Below are 6,529 nucleotides of genomic sequence, written 5' to 3' on the forward strand. Positions count from 1 at the left end.
TGTCTTTTACTCCATGTAAGGTCTTTTTCACAGGGGTTATATTTGCATATACATTCTTGGACTTGAGAATAAATTTCCTTAACTTCCTTTTTTAATAGTTTGGTTTTGTTAGTTTCTAAACAAAACTACTTTTATTGCTGGCTAAAAATATGCATGAACTGCTACACTTTGCCAGATTTGAACTGGCGACCTAGAGGTGAAACTGGCTACGTCTGTGCTTGGAGCTGGGGGTGTGATTCCCAGCTCGAGTAGACCTCCTCATGTCCGTTCCCCTGGAACTAGCGTGCTAAAATAGCATTGCCACAGTAGCCTGGGCTAGCTGCAGCAACACTGGGGTCTGGGTGGGTTTGTACTCCTAGAAGTAGCCAGTGCCTCTTTACCAGATATCTCTGCTATTCAGTCTCTCTTGGTGCACTTTTTCTCCCATTAAATATATTCAAATACATATTTGCACCTCCTTACTTCGTTTTACTCGGTAGGCTGAGCTGTTACTATCAGTCAAACTCCTCATCGCTAGCTCTGCACACATGGTAACTTGGCTTCCGACTTGTTCAGACATAGCCCTTTGCAAGTAGGCTGTGTGGCTGCCGTAAACTTAGGCAAATCTCCAGTTATTTATGGTGTGGCAGGAGCATTGCACCAACCCAATAGGGTAGCAGAGAGCGACTGAACAGTGAATGTGCTAATAAGGTAAGAAGTGTTGTACTCAATGACTTGAGCTATAAAATGCCTCTTCCTATTGCTTTGAGAAAAGGAAGGCACATTAAATCAAACTTCAAGGTGTTCATAATTCCCTGAACATCACGTTAATGTAACACAGATTAGCACAAACAGTCTCTGTGTAGAGTGGTTGTAATTGGGTTTAGTGCAGGGGTTTTCAAACCCCTTCAGGGGGTCACAAGGTTATTATGGGGGGGGGTCATGAGCTATCAGCCTCCACCCCCAAATCCTGCTTTGCCTCCAGCATTTATAAGTATTAAATAAAAAAAAAAAAGTGTGTGTTTTAATTTATAACGGGGGGGGGGAGGTCGCACTCAGGTTTGCTGTGTGAAAGCGACTACCGGTGCAAAAGTTTGAGAAACTGGTTTAGTGCTTGCTGTGATAGTGAGACCATGCGCTGTCTCTCTCCTCTCCCCCCCCCCGCCCCGCCTCTCCTCCGAAAGGTAAGGGGTGTGTCTTGGCTATTGGCAAGTTATGATGTATTAACTGTTTACCTTAGGAATGTAATATAGCACATCTCTTACTCATCTATATTAAAACAATAGCATCTGACAGGGAATGTTTCCTATATGCTTCCATAGAACAATCCTGTCTTGTATTTTTTTTTTAATTGTTTGCCATGCTGAAACCCCCCCCCCCCAATCAGGATTGAAGCCATGTGGTGCTAGGTGAAGTATAGACACAGTGTATCTGTATTTTTGGTTTGTTTGTTTTTATTTCCAGTCTTGACTATCCTTTGTGTGAATGCTTCTAAGATTCTTGGTTGAAAGGTGCTACAGAAGTGCAAAGTGAGGCTGAGAAAAGTAGTTTTCTTCTAAGAAAACTTTCTAATATAGTACCCATTGCTAGCCTGCTGACTGTATGAAACAGATCATCAAACACTTGTGCCCTGTGTGTAATTCTGCTGTATCCACAAAGCGTGCATTAGGTTGGACAATCCAGAGTACTCCTAGCACATTTCTTGGTAATTCCATGGTCTCTGTATCTGGATTTTTGGGATTTCAGCCATCAAGTTTGACTACTGCTTCTCTGCAGAGAGAATGTAAAAGATGAGTTTTTATGAGGGACTTAAAAGAAAAGAGGATGGAGTCGCTACTCCCTAGGTTGTTCTCTGGTTCTTGGAATTATATTATTGTGCAAACTAAGCTAATTCAGCACAGACTTGCCTACAGGAAAACAACCAGAGGACTCAAAATAATTGATTCTTACTTTGTTTTTAAACATGTGGCTGTTTCTAACCATAGAAAACTATTTTGAATTTTGCAGCTTATGAGAAGCTACAGTGCTGTTTCCCTAAAGGCTCTGCTAACAGTTCCAGCCCCTAGAGAACAGCAAGGGAATGATCAGGCAAGAGGAGAGAGGCTAGTTTCTTCTTAGAATTGTGTCTCTGACTTGAAAAGGAAATGCAATTTAATCATGATAGTCTTCCATCATGGAATCCTAAAATATCCATTGTTCCCTAATTAGACTCAGGACTACTGTGGACGGATCTATGCTTCCAGGATTGGACTCCTGAGTCATCTCAGGACCTATCTGTAAATCTGGGGTAGAGATCATGCTCGAACTGAGGGATCACCAATGATGATGAGACTCAGGTTTGCCACTGTGTTGGATGGCTCTTAAGTCTACCACCACCTCCTAGGTGAGGTAAAGTACCCAGAGAAGGCTCACCCTGTCCGTCTGCCGTGGTTCTGATAGATCTGAGTAGAGGCCAATGGGATGACCTAGCATAAGAGTGGTACCTAGCTCTCCTTTAAGCCTAAAACTGTTATCCAGGGGTGACTATTCATGGCATGCTCGGTAGGTGTCTCCTAAATGGAAAAACACTATCTGGCCTGAAGAGCTTTATGACAAAAATAGAAAAGAAAAAAAAAAAACTTCTGAAGCTTTGGGGAGTGAAAAAAAACACTTTGCTTCCCACAGCAAAGGTGCAGGAGTTCAGGCGATTACTAAATGCTGCCATTAATCTTCTCATGATCATAACACATTAAGTAACTACATGAGCCAGTCAATTTAGTTTAAATAACAGAACTTGACACTGTGGATGATAGAATGGTTGGGCCTGTAGCAACCAGCCATTCAAATCCCACAAGTTTTAGCAGCCTGCTGTCATTCCATGATAGGTAAAACCAGAGTTCTTTTGTGGGTTATTCTCTGGTGCCATGGAAATCCGTGAGACTGCTGGCAGTAAAGAGAAATATGTCTTCACAGGCTGGGGTCTAGGTTATTATCCTGGTGGAATTTTTGGTGGGGGAGGAAGAAGTAACCAGCTCAAAGATTTGCTCCCTCTCTAGGATTTATGTTAGGAGGAAAGGGGTGGGTGGGTGGGCGGGCGTGTATGTGTGGGTGGGGGCTATGTTAACCTGTGGAGAGGAATGGTCGGTGTTAAGGAAGGAAACTAAATTGCATCAGGTGTGTAGCTTACTTATAGGAATGTATTATGCCCTTATTTCATGGGCAGTAGGGAGCGTGATAGATGACATCTATGATTGCTCATAGGGGCAAGCAATAATCTCTGCCTCCCTCTGTTAACCACTCATGCTCCCCATGGTCGGGGAGTGATTTGTGAGGTTTACACCCAGTCGGGCAAATTCTTGGCCTAACACTAGGAGCTTTGTTGTCTCACGCTCTGATGACCACTAAGCAGGCTGTGGAATGCTTTTATAGAGAGTAAGTGCCAGAGGTGGGAACCCTCCAATTTGCAGGCTTGCTGCCATCCTCAGGCATGTAAAACTAGGGCATGTCGGTCAGAAACCCTCTGTCAGTACACGTGGTGTGGTAGTGGACAGGGTCAGAGTCAGTCTCTGCCGTAGTCCGATGCTAAGCCACATGAAGCTGATGCTAAAGTTAAACCATGTGGAGCTGCTGCATTTGGACCATCTCTGGCCGCCTGCAGTATGTGTGTAAAATGTTCCAGTAGTCACCAGCTGCGAATATACATTATGGGCTAAATTTGGCTTTGCCACGCTAGTGTAAATCCAGACGAATTCCGTCCACTAACCACTATTCCAGATTTACATAGGTACAACTGAGCAGCTACTAGCCCTGTGCTCAATGCTTATTCATTTATATGAGAGTCGTGCCTAGAGGCTCCACTCAGGAATCGAGGCCCCACTCAGGAACCAGGGCCCCATTGTGCTAGGTGCTGTGCATGCAAGAAAGGGCAAAGAGTCAATACCCCCAAAAGCTTCCACTATTAGTTTATAACACCATGCGGGAGGCGAATGAAACAAACAGATGAGTGGGGGAAATGGGGCAGGATGGGGTAACAATGAAAGTTAGGAGCTATACCTGGTAAGCAGCTGGCCACAGCCAGCTCAGATCATGCAGCAGGTTTTGTAGGCATCATGGCAGAGGTACGTCTTAGGGAGGATAAAGCTGTGGGGGAGGTGGAGGGCCTGTGTGGATGTGATGCAGCAGAAGCCAGACTGATTCCACAGCTCAAAATAGATTTTTAAACAACAATGTGCACAAAGCAGAGCTCTCTTTGTGGCTTTATATTAGGCAGTGCAGCTAGAGAACCCTTAATGCTACACTTCATTAAGTCACATCTAATGTATCATGCCTTCCCTTTAATTTTAAGATACCATAATTATTGCTGATTTTTAAACTCTTGTTTAGATCAATTTGTCCTAATTACCTCTGACTGTGTTATGGGCAAATATGGAACAGAGTGAAAGGGAAAAAAACACAAACACGTAATTCATTTTATTTTTTTTTTTTGAAGGAATTAAAGTCATTAGTATTTAGCCTCTTGCAGAGTTAGTGGGAGCCCGAGAAAGAAAGGGGCAGGCAAGAACCTTTCCCGAGGTCACCAAAAGCTGTGTCCAATGCCTATTGCAGTCAATAGGAGTCTTTCCGCTGACTCGAACAGGCTTTGAATCAGGACCTATGTGAACAGCTAATTGTTAACAATGCTCTGGAGTTCTCATTTGAGTATTTTCTGCCTTACTGATTAGGAGCTTCCATGATAATCGGCCTGCTATCAAATCAATCTTTCAGTAGATGAAGAAAGAAAAGGAGGACTTGTGGCACCTTGGAGACTAACACATTTATTTGATGAAGGGAACTGTAGCTCACAAAAGCTTATGCTCAATTAAATATGTTAGTCTCTAAGGTGCCACAAGTACTCCTTTTCTTATTGCGGATACAGACTAACACGGCTGCTACTCTGGAAACCAGTAGATGAAGAGGAATTTTCAGCAACAGGGCAATGCATGTTTGTTTATAGTTTGTCACTTACTTCACTTCCCATCCTGAGTCAGTGCATGTGCAATTGGCCTGAAAATGGTTTAAATGTGTGGAAACAGCCAATGACTGGACTTTGTGGTTTGCAAGTTACAGGTGCTTTCTGCAAAAACAGTGTTGGTTCACTCTTACCTCTATTGCCCACCCCATTGTGTCTTGTCATGTCTAACCTGAAGTACCTGCCCCAGGGAGCTTACATTTGACCAGCACCTAGCACAATGGGGACCCAGTTCGAGCTATAAGCATTTATGCTATACAGTACATTCCCTATCCTACTCTATCAGAGAAGGGTAAGGATATAGTAATATACTGTATTTATTAATTGCCTTTGGTTGAATGATCTCAAAGCACTTCACAATCTAATTAGGCTTCACAATTAGCAGCTAATTAGATCTTCACAATCTAATTAGACTCCTCTGAGTCAGTGAATTACCATCTCCTCCTAAACAGGTACCCAGACCCCTTGTCCCATTGCTGTCAGCTGGAGTTTTGTCGGTGGAAGGACCAATTATCGGTGCTGTTACTTGTCCCTTGTAGCTCGGACACATCCTGAGGCTGCACAGAGGTGGGAAGGTGACTCTTTAGTCTTTCCTCGCGGGGTGAGTAAGTGGGAGGGTGTTGGCAAAGCTCCCTGTAAAGCTGGGAAGTGAGGCACTGGGGGAGACTGAGCAGTAGCATCCCATGTTCCAGGTGGCACATTGCTCTCCGGGGTTGAAGAATCCCACCCTTAGCCCCAGTCTGTCTTCCTTTGTCACTTTCCATTACTATTGATCTTTGTCATCTGCGCCCATCCATCTCACCACTCCCACCTCCCTGCTTCTGTTGCTGATGTACTAATCCCTCCGGGCTCCACCCCGCCTCCGTCTCTCACGTTAACTCAGCCTCCTCGGCTCATTTTGAGGTATTGATCCATTTCTCTCCTCCCGGCGCTGGGATGATGCGGGGAGAGAGAGAGAGACTCCCCCGCTTTCCCGGTTACAGCAAGCGCCATCTCTAGTCCGGACAAGCCAGCTGAATTTTCTGAGCTAAGCAAGACAGAAGGTGGGACTAGTGGTGGGGAAGCAGGACTCCTGGGTTCTGTTCCCAGCTCTGGGAGGAGAGTGATGTCTAATGGTCAGAATAGGGGACTGTAAGTCAGGACTCCAGGGTTCTCTTCTCAGCTCTGCCACTGATTCACTGTGTAAAGTTGGGTAATTCACTTCACAGCTCAATCTGGAAAATGGACACAAACCTCTATAAACATTATTAACTAACTAAGGGGCAGAGTACCCTGGTGAGGCAAAGTGCTTGTCAGGAAGACAGCAAAACAAGGGTGATGTCTTGCTGGCTGTCAGGTCCTATGGGGAGGGTGTGTTGGAAAAGCATAACCAGAGGGTTAATTCTCAGTCGGGGTAGAGAGCTATTGATTATTCCAGGCAGAACTGAGGAGAGCTAGAAATCGGAGAATAGCATCTCTGCTAGTGCAACTCCGCCCAGGCCTGCAGAGTTCGGTGGAAAGCCTGAACTTGCAGGATAGTTGTGGGTCTGGATGGGGGAACAAACACGCTCACACAGTAGCTCC

The sequence above is a fragment of the Lepidochelys olivacea genome (assembly GCF_965140295.1).
Source record: "Lepidochelys olivacea isolate rLepOli2 genome assembly, chromosome: 19".
NCBI lineage: Eukaryota > Metazoa > Chordata > Testudines > Cheloniidae > Lepidochelys > Lepidochelys olivacea.